Raw genomic sequence first — 20,075 nt, forward strand, 5'->3', positions numbered from 1 at the left:
TCACAAGGCCTAGAGTCTCAGTTATCTAGCACTAACAACTTCATGTTAAAAAGAGGCCTTACCAATATAGCAGTGATGGCTAACCTAGGCACTCTAGCTGTGATGGAACTACAAGTCCCATGAGGCATTGCAATACTCTGTCAGCTCTAACCATAACTCAGGGAGGCAGAGGCATGATGGGATTTGTAGTGTTGTCACAGCTGGAGGCCAAGGTTAGCCATCACTGCAATATAGTATTATACTATGCCAGGAGTGGGCAAACTACGGTCTGTTTCTCTTTTTCATCTGGTCCGCAGATGCAGGGCTGGATTCAGTCTCCTCTCCATCCCTGCAGACTGAGTAAGGCCCCATTCACACTCAGCAACACAATCGCCTTCTGATTTTGCATTGTGGTGTTTTGCATTTCTTTGGCAATTGCATTTATCAATATTAATTCCATTGAATGAGAATCGTGACGCAAAGGCTGGGAAAATGTTATAAGTAGCATATAACGTGCCACAATTGCTGCAGTGTGAGTAATCCCATAGGATTACTGGTGCAGCAGCGCTTTGCTGATCACAAGCTGTCAGCAAAGAGCGAATTGCGTGCAAAAAGCGCCCATGTGTGAACTCCGGCACCTTCCAGTGACGATCTCCATGGCCACAGCACAGCAGTACGTCAGTTGTCTGCTTGGAAGGCCACGGAACTGCACTGGTTAATGCTCTTGTAAACTATGTAGTGTGTCACAAAGTGCGGCATGGCCCTACTGCTGCTGTTAGGTCACACAAATGAGCTAATTGGTTAAACCAGTGATCTGAAAACTTGGTTGTTCAGCTGTTAAGGAACTACAAGTCCCACAATGCATTTGTCTTTATGAATCATGACTGTGACTGTCAGACTCCTGCAATAAATTGTGGGACTTGTAGTTCCTTAACAGCCGGAGAGCCAAGTTTGCAGATCACTTAAACGATCGATCTGCGTACAAACGTCTTCGACTACAACCGACTGTCAGGAAGTGATGTTAAAGAATGCCCTACGACGAAGAAATGTAATAAATATGCGGGTGGAAATACTAATGGCAATACATGGGCCGCCTTGACCCTCAGAGCCCTTTCACACCGAGGCGGTGCGGTATTTTTACCGCCCCCCACTACCATGCAATGAAAGTCTATGGAGACTGCCATACTGCAACGATACAGCGCACCCGAAGTGAAGAATTCGCCACATCCCCGACGCAGGTCAAAAAACACGTTAGCACTGCGTCGATCTGCATCGGCCCGTAAGTCATATTAGTCTATGGCGACCCATGGATTTGTAAAAATCTTTGGTCACACTCCTACGCAGGTGGTACTTTCACGCACGTGCTTTAATAAAAATGATAGTTGTACGTCAGTTAATTACTTGTACACACAAACAACGGTAACAGATGGTTGGTCGAACGATTCCAACAGGTTTGATCATGGCCGACTTCCGATATCGGTCATTTTATTGGGTTGTTGATGATCGTTAGTTGTTGGTTGCTGCCCATAACTCGGTTGAAACCTTATTATTGGTTGTTTTATTAGGCTTACGACCAATTTGTATCTAATGTGTGTATGTAGCTTTACTCCAAATACTGTAGGAGGAGAAGCAAATAGAAAAACAGGGCGGAATAACGACAAGCTGTAAAAAAAATTATATATTGGTGTTAGTCTGCACAACATAACCACAATATTTCTTGCCTAAATAATACATAAATCTGCCCCAGCCATATTAGTGCAGAGATTTACTGCCAGAGCATGCGACCTGGCATGTGCCACCTTTGACAGTTGGTCGCTTCCTGTTTACATCCTGCTGAGCCTTGGAGGGGAGTAGCTGCTGATCTGGGGTCCCTAATGGGTTTGGCTGCAAATTGATGGTATTTATATTTCTAAGTGTACCTGAATGTTTCTTTTTAATGAGAAAGATGTGTAAATACCCCTATGTCACATAATTAGCCCCATGTGTCCCCCCTTCCACCGCCTGCTGTTTTCTACCTGCTCGAGCGTCTCTCTCTCTCTCTGCAGCTAAGATCTTCCTGGGGGGGGGGGGGGGGGGGGGAGGTGGGCGGACCGCTTGAGGTAATGTTTACACAGAGAGAGAAATCAGTCCCACCCAATGGCTCAGACAGCCCACTGCAGCCCGGCCATTGTCCTTCCTCCGTAAGGCCTCGTCCACATCTGCTGCGCTAAGAAATGTGTGAGAGCGCGTGGCAAAAAAACACATGCGCTTTAGTGCACGCTTCTGTGCGTTGTGCTGCGCTTCTTTAAGGCACGTTTTGCTTACTGTAGCAGTAGCAGTTGTCTATAAAGCTTTTGTTTTTCTATGTAAATGTATTTTTTTTCCAAATACGGGTAAAAAATGCATGTGCTTCTATGCACTTGTACGCGTTTCTATGCGCTTAAAAAGCGCACCCATTCACTTGCATTGATGTGCGCTTTACAGCTCAACACACAGAAATGCATGCAACCCTATGTTTTTGTAACGTTGCTCAGCGCAGGGCAATGCGCTGCGAAAAGCGCACAGAAACGGCACTGATGTAATAGAGGCCTTACTCCCGCCCCTCCTTCTAGCCCTGCAGCAGATGAGGAGCCGGGGAGTACTGAGCAGCCAGCCTGATAAGTCCGGATTTCCCTGCTCTGCTGGGGGCGATATCTCTGCGGTTATTCCCCCTACACATCCCAAATTTTGAGGGCAAGGAGGGGGCAGCCCGATATACATCTGTGCCAAATTACAGCCTGCGAGCCCTGCTGGTTCCCGAGATAAGAGTATAAGAACCTATCTTGTGAACCAGCAGGGCTGGGGGGCTGATATTCTGCACATAGGCAAATCGGGGGGTCCCCTCCCTACCCTCAGACTTTGGGGTGTACAAGAGGAATACCTGCTGAGATATTGGAGGTGATTGGCACTGAGCATGTCCTGTGTGTCAGTGAGGCAGCTCTGGGCAGCACAGACACTACACTGCAGCCAGGGACACAGGGATCAATGTGTGTTACATTTAGCTGGACCAGCGCTGTGTCTGCTCTGCTGCATATTCAGTTCCAACATACAGCAGTATAATACTTTTGATATGAATAGAAATATATTTCTGGGTTTTTTTTAATGCTGGAAAATGCTTCTGTTCATTAAGGTCATCCAAAATGTTTATTAGCATTTGTTTGGTGCTGGCAATGCTGGAAATTGCAAGTCTACCCACTTACTTCTGCTCATTGCTAGATTTATTTAAAAAATGATAAGATTGCATCACTGGCATGCTTTGGACTGGGCTCAGCATCACCATGACTGGGGAGCAATGAAAGGGGGCAAACCACACCACAGCTTTGCTTGGCAAAATTTCTTCTCAGTCTTCTGTAATGTGGTTTCTCAGTGCAGCTGTTGGTTTGCCCAGTTGAGAGGTTAGTGGAAGCCTGCTATGCCACTTTTCTATGGGAGCTCAGTGTGTGTGTCACTGGGCACTGTGTGTTGCAACTTGTCACATATGCTGTTACTGTAGTCCCACAACACTGCCACCCCTAACTTTACACTCCCTTCCCTCCCACCCTGCCTGCAAGAGCATTATATACAGTGATGTGAAAAACTATTTGCCCCCTTCCTGATTTCTTATTCTTTTGCATGTTTGTCACACTTAAATGTTTCTGCTCATCAAAAACCGTTAACTATTAGTCAAAGATAACATAATTGAACACAAAATGCAGTTTTAAATGATGGTTTTTATTATTTAGTGAGAAAAAAAATACTCCAAATCTACATAGCCCTGTGTGAAAAAGTGATTGCCCCCCTTGTTAAAAAATAACTTAACTGTGGTTTATCACACCTGAGTTCAATTTCTGTAGTCACCCCCCCCCCCCCCCCCCCCCGGCCTGATTACTGCCACACCTGTTTCAATCAAGAAATCACTTAAATAGGAGCTATCTGACACGGAGAAGTAGACTAAAAGCACCTCAAAAGCTAGACATCATGCCAAGATCCAAAGAAATTAAAGGGGAACTGAAGAGAGAGGTATATGGAGGCTGTCATGCTTATTTCCTTTTAATCAATACCAGTTGCCTGGCAGCCCTGCTGGTCTATTTCTCTGCAGTAGTATCTGATTAAAACCAGAAACAAGCATGCAGCTAGTCTTGTCAGATCAGACTTATAAGTCTGAACCACTGAAACACCTGATCTGCTGCATGCTTGTTCAGGGGCTATGGCTAATAGTATTAGAGGCAGAGGATCAGCAGGGCTGCCAGGCAACTGGTATTGTCTAAAGGGAAATAAACATGACAGCCTCCATATACCTCTCTCTTCAGTTCCCCTTTAAGGAACAAATGAGAACAAAAGTAATTGAGATCTATCAGTCTGGTAAAGGTTATAAAGCCATTTCTAAAGCTTTGGGACTCCAGCGAACCACAGTGAGAGCCATTATCCATAAATGGCAAAAACATGGAACAGTGATAAACCTTCCCAGGAGTGGCCGGCCGACCAAAATTACCCCAAGAGCGCAGAGAAAACTCATCCGAGAGGCCACACAAGACCCCAGGACAACATCTAAAGAACTGCAGGCCTCACTTGCCTCAAGGTCAGTGTTCACGACTCCACCATAAGAAAGAGACTGGGCAAAAACGGCCTGCATGGCAGATATCCAAGGCGCAAACCACTTTTAAGCAAAAAGAACATTAAGGCTCGTCTCAATTTTGCTAAAAAACATCTCAATGATTGCCAAGACTTTTGGGAAAATACCTTGTGGACCGACGAGACAAAAGTTGAACTTTTTGGAAGGTGCGTGTCCCGTTACATCGGGCGTAGAAGTAACACAGCATTCAGCAAAAGAACATCATACCAACAGTAAAATATGGTGGTGGTAGTGTGATAGTCTGGGGTTGTTTTGCTGCTTCAGGACCTGGAAGGCTTGCTGTGATAGATGGAACTATGAATTCTACTGTCTACCAAAAAATCCTGAAGGAGAATGTCCGGCCATCTGTTTGTCAACTCAAGCTGAAGCGATCTTGGGTGCTGCAGCAGGACAATGACCCAAAACACACCAGCAAATCCACCTCTGAATGGCTGAAGAAAAACAAAATGAAGACTTTGGAGTGGCCTAGTCAAAGTCCTGACCTTAATCCTATTGAGATATTGTGGCATGACCTTAAAAAGGCGGTTCATGCTAGAAAGAACTCAAATAAAGCTAAATTACAACAATTCTGCAAAGATGAGTGGGCCAAAATTCCTCCAGAGCGCTGTAAAAGACTTGTTGCAAGTTATCGCAAACGCTTGATTGCAGTTATTGCTGCTAAGGGTGGCCCAACCAGTTATTAGGTTCAGGGGGCAATTTCTTTTTCACACAGGGCCATGTAGGTTTTGAGTTTTTTTCTCACTAAATAATAAAAACCATCATTTAAAACTGCATTTTGTGTTCAATTATGTTATCTTTGACTAATAGTTAACGGTCTTTGATGAGCAGAAACATTTAAATGTGACAAACATGCAAAAGAATAAGAAATCAGGAAGGGGGCAGATAGTTTTTCCCATCACTGTATGTGTATGGGCTTCTTCCCTCTCTTCCTAGGGGCATTGTATAGGTATTGGGAGGTAGAGATGGCCCGAACCTCCGATTTTCGGTTCGCGAACCAGGTTTGCGAACTTCTGCAAAAGTTCGGTTCGCACAAACTTTCGCAAACCGCAACAGACTTCAATGGGGAGGTGAACTTTGAAAACTAGAAACACTTATCCTGCCCAGAAAAGTGATGGAAAAGATGTTTCAAGGGGTCTAACATCTGAGTTTTTGCATGGATGAGTGGGATAGACGCCAAAAGTCCCTGGGAAAAATCTGGATTTAATGCAAAGCAGTGTTTTAAGGGCAGAAATCACATTGCATGCTAAATTGGAGGCCTAAAGTGTTGTAAAACATCTTGCATGTGTATACATCAACCAGGGAGTGTAATTAGAGTACTGCTTCACACTGACACACCAAACTCACTATGTAACGCACCGCAAACAGCTGTTTGTGTAGTGACGGGCGAGCTGGACTGATGCGCACCCTGCCGAGAGTGCAGGTGATGGCGGCTTTCCAGCCCATATGGTTGCCGGGATGAGGTAGCTAAATGATAGAACAGTGACTGTGCAGCTGATCAAATTTGGTCTGTCCACAATGAAGCAACAACCTTATTATCGTGGGTGTGCCCCCCTCCCCGCCCCCCCCCCCCCCCCCCCCCATTGTGATACGCAAGCCTTTTCACCACGGCAAGGTAATGATCACGAAGGGGAATTGGCACATGTACATGCCTATTGTTTTGTTGTTACAGCTGAAGTGCAGCCAGAAAAATTAGGCAGGCATGTACATGCACCAGAAAAAGTAGTATAGCGGCCGCTGCTAGCAGCAGCCTTAAAAATTCAGGAATCCACCTGGAGTCCTGGACCCTGTTGGTGGTGGCAGAGAAGGCAGTCAACCGGCCTGTGGGCAGAGATACTGTGTGGGGACTGACTTAGTCTTGGGGCAGGCAGTCACATGGCATACAGGCAGAGATGCTGTGTGTGGGGACTGACTTAGTCTTCGGGCAGGCCTGAGTGTGCTTTGCAGACCAGGCATCCGTGGTCAGATGGACCCTTGACCCAACGATTTGTGCCAGAGATGTCACCGCTTGCCTTTCAACATCACGGTACAGTTTAGGTATCGCCTTTTTTGAGAAAAAATTGCTACCTGGTATCTTCCACTGCAGTGTGTGGCTTTGCTTTTGTGTGCTGCCTTTCCTCAAGTGGTCATCCCATTGCAGTTTGTGCTTTGTAATCATGTGCTTTCGTAAGGTAGTTGTCCCTAGGCGTGTCTTAGTCTTTCCACAGCTCAATTTTCAGTGGCAGAGAGTACAGATGGCATTGCTCTCATCTGAGGCAGACACACATAAAGATTTCCACACCGCTGAGCCCTGGGGTGATGGCACTTTGGTGGTGGCGGCCGACTGAGTGTTAAGTGGGGTGCCAGAATCAGAGCAGGAGAAGGAAGATATGTCACACTTCCGTGCGGAAGCTGAGAAAGATGAGGTGTTCTGTGTTAAATAGTCAACTACGTCCTGACAATATTGGGGGTTGATGGCACGTGCCTTCTTCTGAACACTGTACTTTTGTCGAGGGCCGCACAAAATCACGACAGTGCAACCTCGAACAGACCTGCCAGGGGGCCTGCCTCTGCGTTTTGTTTTGTCCATATTGGTGGGGATGGAGTGAAAGGTATGCACTGACTTGACTAATACAATGTGCAGTCACACAGGTGCAGTTAACAGGTATGCATGGAGTGGTATATCACACTGCGTGCACTCACGTAGGTAGGTGGGTGCACTGTGAACAACAGGTAGGTATATGCAGTGATGGGTATTGTAATGTGCACCTGTCACACACAGACAGGTACCGGACAGGCACAATGACACTGTGTGCGCTCACGTAGGTAGGTGGGTGCACTATAAACAACAGGTAGGTACCGTATTTTTCGCCGTATAAGACGCACTTTTTCTCCCCAAAAAATGGGGTGAAAAAGTCCCTGCGTCTTATACGGCAAAGGCAGGGAATCCCCGACTTCCGAACGCCCGCCAATACGAACCGCCGCTACATCAGGGATTCCCTGCCTGTTTTCCCCCTGTGCCTGGCTCCCTGCTGTGTGTTTATCCTACCCCTCCCCCCTCTTACGTGTCTAAGCCCCCCGCTTATGTCGCCGGGTCCCCCCTGTGTAAGAAGCAGCAGCGGGCAGCAGCTTACCTCCTCCATCTTGCCCGCGGCGATTGAAGACATCCGGCTCCTGTGTGCGGCTTCCTCTAGTGCCGGCTTCTAATGACACGTAATTGATGAAGCCTCTAAACCTGGGTGCGTCTTATATTCCGGAGCGTCTTATACGGCAAAAAATACGGTATATGCAGCGATGAGTATTATAATGTGCACCTGTCACACACAGAGAGGTACCGGACAGGCACAGTGACACTGCGTGCGCTCACGTAGGTAGATGGGTGCACTGAAGTGCACCTGCGCAATAGTGCTGCACAGGTGTAGTATGCTCCTGGCGGCGGAGTGTGTGCATGCGCACTACGCCCGACTGGCTCAAGTACCTGGACTCATAGCAGAAGATCCAGGTGGTGGAGGAGGACAACGTGGGACTGATTATCCTGAAGACGGCTGGAGGAAGCCCCAGGTATGTATAAAAACTTTAATTTCATCTGTCTCAGGTTTACTTTGTTACACAGTAGTACTATACTCTACATATGCACTCCCCACAGAGCTGCAGGGAATCCACTGAGAATGCTGTGCACATTGAACACAGAGGTGTTGTCTGTTTACAATCTCCTCATTCCCCTGCAGAGTACCTGCACATCATTCTTACATGTGCCCACACTTAGGCCCCATACACACATCAGACCATAGTCTTTTGAAAATGAAAGATCACAGACCAATCTTACCACCCTTCATGTAGTATGAGAGCCATACTCTACACAGTCTTTTCTATGGAGCTGAACTCCACATCAGAAAAAAATCATTGCAAGATGCTGCACACACAGATGCTGTACAGACACAAAAGATCAGTATCTGCAAAAGATCTGTTCCTGCCAAAAATCCATTCCTGCAAATTGCAATGATAGTCTATGAGATCTGCAGATCATCATACACACATGATTTAACTGACATTCATCTGCAGATCAGATCCGCCAGGATGGATTTTCAGATCTGCAGATGACTTCTTGATCTGCAGATGAATGTCAGTTAAATCATGTGTGTATGATGATCTGCAGATCTCATAGACTTTCATTGCAATTTGCAGGAATGGATTTTTGGCAGGAACAGATCTTTTGCAGATACTGATCTTTTGTGTGTGTGCAGCATCTTGCAAAGATTTTTTTCTGATGTGGAGTTCAGCTCCATAGAAAAGACTGTGTAGAGTATGGCTCTCATATTACATGAAGGGTGGTAAGATTGGTCTGTGATCTTTCATTTTCAAAAGACTATGGTCTGATGTGTGTATGGGGCCTTACATTGCCTAGTTGTTGATAGATGTTCTTTGTTCCGGTTTGTACCTTTTACAAGTACTCTTACCAAGAACTAGTTTTAGTCTAAAGGGAATAAATATAGTAGTCTACATATCCTTCTCACTTCAGTTGTCTTGTAAAATTCCTAAGCGTTGGCAGTTAAGAGACGAATTTCATGTTACATACTTTTAATCAACAAAATTGTAATATGCAAATTAGAGGAGTCGGAGTCGGTGGAATCCTAAACTGAGGAGTCGGAGTCGGTGGATTTTTGGACCGACTCCACAGCCCTGGTGGAAATGCTAAAGGCCAATACATGGACCGCCTTGACCCTCAGGGCCCTTTCCCACCAAGGCGTTGCGGTATTTTCACCGCACCCCACTACCGTGCAATGAAAGTCTATAGAGACTTTCATACTGCAACGTTACGGCGCGACGTGACGGAAGTGACAAATTTGCCGTATCCCTGACGCAGGTCAAAAACTACTTTAACGCTGAGGCGATGCGTCGAGTTGCGGCGATCAGCGACGGCCCGAAAGTCGTGTTAGTCGATAGCGACATGTGGATTTGTAAAAATTCCGTGCACTTCCGCATACCCAAAGCACAAAGTAACGGCAAGCGTGCGTCACGCGTGCATCACTTCCTGCTTGGCCAGTGGCCAGATAGAAAACACAGCGCAATAGTGTAAGAGTGGTATTCTAAACGTTTCAAAATAAACCCTTTTGAAATGTAACTTTAACCATTTCTACCGCTGGGACGTGAGCTTCATGTCCGCAGCGGCAGTTGCTACATCCCAAGGACGAGCTAGTCACGTCTCTGCAGTTCGGGGTGCTGTGGGATGGACAGCCCGAGATCGTGATGTTGCCGGGAGCAGGGAGGCTTGGCTGCAGGGGACAAAAGTCCCCTGAGCTAATCCATTCTCGTCCGCTGAGAATTAACACTGTTTTTTTGTCAAAAACAGTGTCTATTCTTAAATAAGGCCGCTGCGCTTCCTCCTGCCACTCATTTCCGCCGCCAATCGTTAGATTTATGAATGGGAATAAAGTTCCCATTCATTAATCTCCCTGCAGGCAAGTGTTATCGCAGGCCTGCGTCGCTTCCCAAGTTTCAGTGTAGCAACCTATAGCGTACTTATTGTACGCTAATAGGAAGCACTCAATGGGGACATCTTGTGGCCAAATAGTAGCATTACATCTACTGTGTTTAGGGAATAAAAATTTAGAAAAAAAAAATAGAGGGCATATTTTATGAATTTATGGGCTAAAAATTAGTGATGGATGTAAAACTGAAAAAATGCACCTTTATTTCCAAATAAAATAATGTCACCATACATTATACTAGGGATATAATTTTAACGTTGCACTGACCTGGACAAATGGGCATATAAAATGTGTGGATTTTAATTACGGTAGCATGTATTATTTGAAAACTATAATGACAGAAAACTGAGAAATAATGATTTTTTTCCCATTTTTTTAACTTATTATTCCTGTTAAAATGCATTTAGAAAAAAATAATTCTTAATATAATGTTCCACCCAAAGAAAGCCCAATTGGTGGCGGAAAAAACAAGGTATAGATCAGTTCTTTGTGATAAGTAGTGATAAAGTTATTGGGGAATGAAAGGGAGGAGCGCTGAAATAGGAAAATTCCTCTCGTCTATAAGGTGAAAAATACCTTAAAGAGAATCTGTACTCTAATATTCTTACAATAAAAAGCATACCATTCCAGGGTCGGACTGGGACACTAAGGGCCCACCAAGGAAGTTTCAGCCTGGGCCCCGCCCCCCCCCCCCCCGATCCCCTCCTCCTCGCCACCCCCCCCCCCCCCCCCCCCATTTTGGGCTCACATACACATGTACTCTAGAAATTTTGCATGAGTTTATGGTAGGGAAAAGATTGTGAACACTTCTGAGGACAGTCTCCAATAGGGATAAGTCCACATGCGGCGTGCGCAGCGCGCCGCAGCGAAAGTAAATGGGTGTCACCACGCACTGGAACATCGGCGTGGTCACGATGAGTCATGGGCAGACTTAAAAAAAAAAAAAAAACACAACATAAGTAGCGGTGTTATTCACAGAGATTAGGTCCGACCAGATACATTTTAGATAAAATATTCAAGTAGTTACATGCCTCATGATAATTCATCAAGTAGTCAAATCGCAGCAGATTTTCCGACAAAATGCAATCAGGTTGGCGGCAGATACCCCCACAACATGCAATCAGGTTGGCGGCAGATACCCCCACAAAATGCAATCAGGTTGGTGGCAGATACCTCCACAAAATGCAATCAGATTGGCGGCAGATACCCCCCAAAATGCAATCAGGTTGGTGCCAGATACCCCCCCAAAAGTGGGCAGCAGTGACCAGAAAATCGTAATGTGGGCAGCAGACACCTGAAAATCGCAATGTGGGCAGCAGTGACCAGAAAATCGTACTGTGGGCAGCAGACACCAGAAAATCGTACTGTGGGCAGCAGACACCAGAAAATCGTAATGTGGGCAGCAGACACCAGAATATCGTAATGTGGGCAGCAGTGACCAGAAAATCGTAATGTGGGCAGCAGTGACCAGAAAATCGTAATGTGGGCAGCAGACACCTGAAAATCGTAATGTGGGCAGCAGACACCTGAAAATCGTAATGTGGGCAGCAGACACCTGAAAATCGTAATGTGGGCAGCAGTGACCAGAAAATCGTACTGTGGGCAGCAGACACCAGAAAATCGTAATGTGGGCAGCAGACACCTGAAAATCGCAATGTGGGCAGCAGACACCAGAAAATCGTACTGTGGGCAGCAGACACCTGAAAATAGCAATGTGGGCAGCAGTGACCAGAAAATCGTACTGTGGGCAGCAGACACCTGAAAATCGCAATGTGGGCAGCAGTGACCAGAAAATCGTACTGTGGGCAGCAGACACCAGAAAATCGTAATGTGGGCAGCAGACACCTGAAAATCGTAATGTGGGCAGCAGTGACCAGAAAATCGTAATGTGGGCAGCAGTGACCAGAAAATCGTAATGTGGGCAGCAGACACCTGAAAATCGTAATGTGGGCAGCAGACACCTGAAAATCGTAATGTGGGCAGCAGTGACCAGAAAATCGTAATGTGGGCAGCAGGCACCAGAAACCCCCCTCCCTCACCTAGGGGCCCCCCCTCCAGAATTGCAGCGAGCGGCAGCAGCGGGGAAGAATCACTTACCAGCATGACGGAGATGAGATCCGTAGCTCTGCGTGCCGCTGGCTGGTCTGCTCTCTGTTTCCTGAACTGACTGTCCAATCACGCTCTCGCAGTACTTCCTGCGAGAGCGTGATTGGACAGTCAGTTCAGGAGCCAGAGCAGACCAGCCAGCGGCACGCAGAGCTACGGATCTCATCTCCGTCATGCTGGTAAGTGATTCTTCCCCGCTGCTGCCGCTCGCTGCAATTCTGGAGAGGGGGGGGGAGCGCGGAAGGGGGGCCCCTAGGTGAGGGAGGGGGGGGAGGCTTCCGCCCCTCCCCGCCGATCTGTGCACAATGTCCCCCCTTCCTGCGCTTAGCCCCCCCAGATACATTTTAGATAAAATATTCAAGTAGTTACATGCCTCATGATAATTCATCAAGTAGTCAAATCGCAGCAGATTTTCCGACAAAATGCAATCAGGTTGGCGGCAGATACCCCCACAACATGCAATCAGGTTGGCGGCAGATACCCCCACAAAATGCAATCAGGTTGGCGGCAGATACCTCCACAAAATGCAATCAGATTGGCGGCAGATACCCCCCAAAATGCAATCAGGTTGGTGCCAGATACCCCCCCAAAAGTGGGCAGCAGTGACCAGAAAATCGTAATGTGGGCAGCAGACACCTGAAAATCGCAATGTGGGCAGCAGTGACCAGAAAATCGTACTGTGGGCAGCAGACACCAGAAAATCGTACTGTGGGCAGCAGACACCAGAAAATCGTAATGTGGGCAGCAGACACCAGAAAATCGTAATGTGGGCAGCAGTGACCAGAAAATCGTAATGTGGGCAGCAGTGACCAGAAAATCGTAATGTGGGCAGCAGACACCTGAAAATCGTAATGTGGGCAGCAGACACCTGAAAATCGTAATGTGGGCAGCAGACACCTGAAAATCGTAATGTGGGCAGCAGTGACCAGAAAATCGTACTGTGGGCAGCAGACACCAGAAAATCGTAATGTGGGCAGCAGACACCTGAAAATCGCAATGTGGGCAGCAGACACCAGAAAATCGTACTGTGGGCAGCAGACACCTGAAAATAGCAATGTGGGCAGCAGTGACCAGAAAATCGTACTGTGGGCAGCAGACACCTGAAAATCGCAATGTGGGCAGCAGTGACCAGAAAATCGTACTGTGGGCAGCAGACACCAGAAAATCGTAATGTGGGCAGCAGACACCTGAAAATCGTAATGTGGGCAGCAGTGACCAGAAAGTAATGTGGGCAGCAGTGACCAGAAAATCGTAATGTGGGCAGCAGACACCTGAAAATCGTAATGTGGGCAGCAGACACCTGAAAATCGTAATGTGGGCAGCAGTGACCAGAAAATCGTAATGTGGGCAGCAGGCACCAGAAACCCCCCTCCCTCACCTAGGGGCCCCCCCTCCAGAATTGCAGCGAGCGGCAGCAGCGGGGAAGAATCACTTACCAGCATGACGGAGATGAGATCCGTAGCTCTGCGTGCCGCTGGCTGGTCTGCTCTCTGTTTCCTGAACTGACTGTCCAATCACGCTCTCGCAGTACTTCCTGCGAGAGCGTGATTGGACAGTCAGTTCAGGAGCCAGAGCAGACCAGCCAGCGGCACGCAGAGCTACGGATCTCATCTCCGTAACTCATGCTGTTAAGTGATTCTTCCCCGCTGCTGCCGCTCGCTGCAATTCTGGAGAGGGGGGGGGGGAGCGCGGAAGGGGGGCCCCTAGGTGAGGGAGGGGGGGGAGGCTTCCGCCCCTCCCCGCCGATCTGTGCACAATGTCCCCCCTTCCTGCGCTTAGCCCCCCTCCTTTTTAGCACTGGGGCCCCCAGGAGGCGGGACGGCCAGGGCCCACCGATGGGACCATCGGTGGTTCGGTGGGCCTGTCCGAGGCTGTACCATTCTATTCATTATTTTCTCCTGTGCCCCTCTGTGCTGTTTCTGCCACTCTCTGCTGCAATCCTGGCTTGTAATTAACAGTTTTAGGCAGTGTTTACAAACAAACTAACCAGCTTCTAATAGGCTCAGCTAAGCATAGTGTGTGAGTCAATCAGAGTGTGCAGGGTGCCTGCAGAGGGTGTGTATCGCTTCTACCAATCACAAGCAGCCCTGCACATTCCACACAATCAAGCCTTAGCCCGACAAACAGGACAGAGGAAACATACATTGATTTATTACAGAGACAGTGCAGTTAGGAAAGACTGCAGTAAGCCAGAGCAGATTAGAACAGGCATAGGAACTTATAGGATAGAAGAACTAAGGCTGAAAAATTTGTTACAGAGTCTCTTTAAGGAACGACCTTTCTTAGTACAGTTCTTAGTACGAATGTGCGGAAAAACACGCGCCTGCTGAAAAATAATATATTGGCTATTCTGCACAACATAATAACAATATTTCTTGCCTAAATATTAACCAGTTTACCCCCAGCGGTGCGGATTTCTCCGTCCCTTTTTCCACCCTGTTACCACCAAGGGACGGAGAAATCCGCACCTGACACCGCTCCCGCCGCTGTCCACGCTCCCCGCGCTCGTGCATGCCGCTGCCCGCTCGCCCGGAGATCAATGAACGGGAAAAACGTTCCCGTTCGTTGATTCAAGCCCCCGCAATGATCAGCTGCTTCTACGAGAAGCAGCGCGATCATTGTGAAAAAAAAAAAGTTTCTCAGCCTCATAACACTTCCTGCACGCATAAACAAAAAGTTACTGTGGCCATCTTGTGGCCAAATAGTAAAACTACACCCTAAAGCATTTTTTATATATAAATACATAAGTTATACACTAAAAATTAACTCATTACCTCCCACACTCCCCAATTATTATTTTTTTTGTAATTTAAAAAAAAAAATTACAATTAAAAAAAATACATAAATAGTTACCTTAGGGACTGAACTTTTTAAATATTTATGTCAAGAGGGTATAACACTGTTACTTTATAAACTATGGGCTTGTAATTATGGATGGACACAAAACTGAAAAAAATGCACCTTTATTTCCAAATAAAATATTGGCGCCAAACATTGTGATAGGGACATAATTTAAACGGTTTTATAACTGGGACAAATGGGTAAATAAATTTCATGGGTTTAAATTACAGTAGCATGCATTATTTAAAAACTATAAAGGCCGAAAACTGAAAAATAATACATTTTCCCCCACATTTTCTCCTATTTTCCCATTAAAACACATTAGAATAAAATAATTCTTGGCATAATGTCCCACCTAAAGAAAGCCTAATTGGTGGCGAAAAAAACAAGATATAGTTCATTTCATTGTGATAAGTAATGATAAAGTTATAGACGAATGAATGGAAGGAGCGCTGAAAGGTGAAAATCGCTCTGGTGCTCAAGGGGTAAAACCCCTCAGTTGTGAAGTGGTTAAATAAATCTGCCCTGGCCATGTTAGTGCAGAGATTAACTGCCAGAGCATGCGACCTGTCAGAGCATGTGACCTGGCATGTGCCACCTTTGACAGTTGGTCGCTTCATGTTTACATTCTGCTGAGCCTTGGAGGTGAGTGGCTGCTGATTCAGGGTCTCTGATGGGTTATGGCTGGTTATAGCTGCAAATTGCTGGTATTTACATCTCAAAGTGTACCTGAATGTTTATTTTTAATGATAAATGCGTACATATACCCCTCTGTTATATAATTAGCTCCATATGTCCCCCTTTCTACCGCCTGCTGTTTTTTACCTGCTCGAGCGGAGCGTCTCTCTCTCTCAATCTCTCCCTCTCTCTCCGTAGTAACAAATTTGGCTCTGTGCAGCTACCATCTTCCTAGGGGGGCGGGAACGCTGGATGTTGTCTTTACAGAGAGACAGGAATCAGTCCCGCCCCATGGCTCAGCCAGCCTACTGCAGCCCGACCTTAAAGAGAACCCGAGGTGGGTTTGAAGAATATTATCTGCATACAGAGGCTGGATCTGCCTATACAGCCCAGCCTCTGTTGCTATCCCAAACCCCCCTAAGGTCCCCCTGCACTCTGCAATCCCTCATAAATCACAGCCACGCTGCTGACATACAGCTTGTCAGAGCTGGCTGTGTTTATCTCTATAGTGTCAGTCTGCTGCTCTCCCCGCCTCCTGCAGAACTCCGGTCCCCGCCTGCATCCCTTCCCTCCCTGCTGATTGGAGGGAAGGGACGGGGCAGGGACCGACGCTATGCAGGAGGCGGGGGAGCAGCTGAGACTGACACTACAGATGTAAACAGAGCCTCACAGCACGACTGTGATTTATGAGGGATTGCAGAGTGCAGGGGCACCTTAGTGGGGTTTGGGATAGCAACAGAGGCTGGGCTGTATAGGCAGATCCAGCCTCTGTATGCAGATAACATTCTTTAAACACACCTCGGGTTCTCTTTAATCCCTCCCCGGTAACTCCCGCCCCTCCGTCTAGCAGCCCAGCAGCGAATGAGGAGGAGTCCGGGGACTGAGCAGCCAGCCTGATAAATCCGGATTTCCCTACTCTGCTGGTGTGCTCATATGCTGGGGGCGATATCTCTGCGGTTATTCCCCCTACATATCCCAAATTTTGAGGGTAAGGAGGGGACAGCCTGATATACATCTGTGCCAAATTACAGCCCCCGAGCCCTGCTGGTTCCCGAGATAAGAGTATAAGAACCTATCTTGTGAACCAGCAGGGCTGGGGGGCTGATATTTTGCACATAGGCAAATCGGGGGGTCCCCTCCCTACCCTCAGACTTTGGGGTGTACAAGGGGAATGAGAAGGGCCATGAATCTAATAAAATAGGCCCTACATGGGATTGTGACAATTGGAGGGGTTTGTGTTCTCCTGTCATAATATTTAGCATTGACATTAAGCTGTGAGGTAGCTGCGCTGCTGATTGGTTAGGCACTGGGCGCAGGTTGCAGGGTAAAGAATGGTAGCTCATCTGTTGATTGGTCGGCAGGTGAGCTGTAGGTAGTCTGCCAGGTGTTACTGGGGCTCATACAATGTTGCAGCAGCCTATCAGGTCAAAGTACAGGGTATAAATTGAGGGTCCGTCTCAGCATATCTGCCTTTAGTCCAGAGCGGTCTGGGGAGCTCATGAGCTGTAGTACTGAGCTGTAATACGGAGCCCCCGCCGCTATGGACATACTAAGGTTGTTGGCTGCCAAAGCTGAAGAGCCGGGAGGTCGGGAGACCTTGGAGAAGTGCCTGCAGTGGATGGACGAGCAGCGGCGGATTGAAGAGGGAAGAGCGAGCGGAGCAGCGGAGAAATCGGCGAAGCGACTTAGGAAGAAGAAGAGGCCTTACTCGCCTGATGAAGCTGGAGGTGCGGGTTCCAGGCCCCGAAGCGGAGTGGCGGCGACCAGTGGAGCGGCGTCCGGGAAGAAAAATCGGCAGAGCGGTGTCCCGGCTATCAAGCTGGCAGTGGCGGCGAAGCATGGCGAGATCGAAGCCCGCCCTCCTGCCCCGGCGATGGCGACCAATCCGGCTGGGTCGGAGGCGGGGCTCGCCGGATTTGAATCAGCGGCCAATCGGGTCGCGGCGGCTGGTGGGCGGGGCGAAGTTCCAGGTCCTTCGTCCGCAGCGCTGGGAGCAGTCGGCTCGGGTGCTGGCCCCGCCCACTTTGTGGCGACCAACCGGATCGCCGCCGGCGATGACTCATCCGGATCCAGTGACGTCGGCGAGTGGGGAGAGGAGGAAGGTCCGCCCACAGCCTCTTCTGACCAGTACGGCGGCGGCCCTGGCGGTGGGAGTCAGCGCGCGCAGCCCAGTTCGGGGGAGCATGGGTTACCAGGGCAACCTGGGACGCCCGCTCTGCCGGCGGCTAGCGGCGGCGCTCAGCTCCATGCCAGCGGCACGCCTTGTGGAGGAGCAGCCCATGGGATCCCAGTGGTTGTGCAGCAGCCACCAGCCCTTCCGGATGCGGGCGTTGGTATGTATGATAATGCAACACAATTATCTGTATTAATGAATGCTGTGATGGAAGTGTTGAAGGGTAAAAGCCAGGCATCGGCGGAAAACGTATGGGTGGGCAGCAGCACAGAAAGGGGTGGTGTAGCGAATAGATCAGACAGCCCTGAGTCAGTTCAGCTGTTAACCCCTACGCAGGCCCCTGCATTATTTCAACAAACTCTGCCTGTGAATAAGCCAGGTATATCTGAAATGGCATACAAGGGACACTTATCCTGTGAGCTATCCCCATTAGGTTTTCATCTGCCTGTAACAACAAAAGAGAAGATATGGAAAGGGGATTTTATAGAGCTATTGTCTCTGTTGCCTCATTCAAAGGAGTCTTTAAAAGAAAAAAAGGATGACAAAACTGAGGAGGATAGGAGACGCCCAGTATATAGATCTTTTAATAACGTGTCCTCCCTCTATACTAATATACCTCATAATTTGGCCCTTGAAGCAGTGGACCACTACATGAAGAAAGAGGAGGGGATACCAGGGGAACAAGCTGATTTTCTGATTAAAATTTTGGATTTTGCACTTAAAAGGAACTATTTTTGGCACAAAGGGTGTTTTTATTTGCAGATTAGAGGATGCGCCATGGGGGCGGGCTTTGCCCCAGCCCTGGCGAATTTATTCATGTCTAGATGGGAAGAGGGTATAGTTAATCAGTACGGGGGATTTTTCAAAAATTGGCTTAGATATATAGATGACCTGTTCCTCCTATTGAGCATATTAATAAAAACACATGGAATATTCAACTGAATATGGAAAGTAGCACGGTGGAGATTAACTTTCTGGATCTCAAAATCACAAAGAATGGGGATAAATTGATCACTAAAAGTTATTTCAAAGAAACAGACCGTAATTGTTATATACCTGTTACTAGTGAACATCACCCAAATTGGGTAAGAGGGGTCCCTAAGGGTCAGATGGTGAGGATGAGGAGGAACTGCACCAAATTAGAGGACTATGTGGAGCAATCCCAGATATTAATTGATCGTTTTGAGGAGAAGGGGTATCAAGGGGATCATTTGTATAGAACTATGATGCAGGTAGGTAGAACGAAAAGAGAAAGGTATTTACGAAATGAAACCATGGATGATGGGAATACGATCACTAATGGCTCACCCTTCATTACAGGTTATAACTATCAAAGAAAGGAGTTGGAAAAAGCATTTAAAAAGAATTGGGGAATACTGCTAGAGGACAGGGCTCTGGCTAAAGTATTGCCAGAAAAACCTATGTTTATTTATAGGAAGGCCCCGAACTTAAAAAACTTGATGGTGCCATCATGTGTAGCCCCCCCTGATCGGGAGAGAACCCCCTTCTGGCAAAAGCCTGGCTTTCATCCCTGCAGGGGGTGTTTCCCATGCAGGGAGGCTAGGGCCATGAAGGCTGAGAAGATAGTATCCTTCCATAATGGGAAGGAATACAAAATTAGGCAGTGTATTACATGCCACACCAAGGGTGTCGTATACTTGCTCTGGTGCCCGTGTGGCATGCAATACATTGGTAGAACTAAGAGGAAATTGTTGGACAGAGTGCATGAGCATATTAATAATATAAAAAATGGAGTAAGAGGGCACAGCGTATCAGAACATTTCAGAAAGAAGCACGCAAGTGACCCTTCACATTTAAAATTTTGTGCCATAGAGAAAATTAATATACCATGGAGGGGTGGAAATAAAATTAGGATACTTTCAAAAAAGGAGACTGAATGGATATTCAGGATGGAGACTATGTCACCAAAAGGCATGAACATAGAGGTGGATATAAACTGTTTCATAGATAATGGATAAAATCACCGCAAATTAAATATAGACGGAGGAGAGGGAAATAGTGACACATCATAACACATAGAAGTGGATAAAATCATATTGGCTCATATTGCTATTTTTATGAACTTTTTTAATTTTCTAATTTTTATGAACTTTTTTATTTTTGCACATTTTGAGCTGTATTATGTATAGGGAAAATGTGTGATGCTTGAAATTGGGCATCTGTGTGTGAACCAGGTCCGGGA

The 20,075-nt window shown here is 47.3% G+C and overlaps 1 protein-coding gene across 1 annotated transcript in view; it reads right to left on the bottom strand.

Annotated features, from left to right (window-relative positions):
- CIAO2A (cytosolic iron-sulfur assembly component 2A) overlaps positions 1–15,932 on the bottom strand; it is a 142,498-nt gene extending 126,566 nt beyond the window's left edge. The window contains exon 1 of the mRNA XM_068275079.1: positions 15,847–15,932. The gene's annotated coding sequence lies outside the window, so the exon portion shown is untranslated. The remainder of the gene's footprint in view (positions 1–15,846) is intronic.
- Between the last annotated feature and the right edge of the window lie 4,143 nt (positions 15,933–20,075).

Source organism: Hyperolius riggenbachi, chromosome 3, assembly GCF_040937935.1.
Source record: "Hyperolius riggenbachi isolate aHypRig1 chromosome 3, aHypRig1.pri, whole genome shotgun sequence".
Taxonomy (NCBI): Eukaryota; Metazoa; Chordata; class Amphibia; order Anura; family Hyperoliidae; genus Hyperolius; species Hyperolius riggenbachi.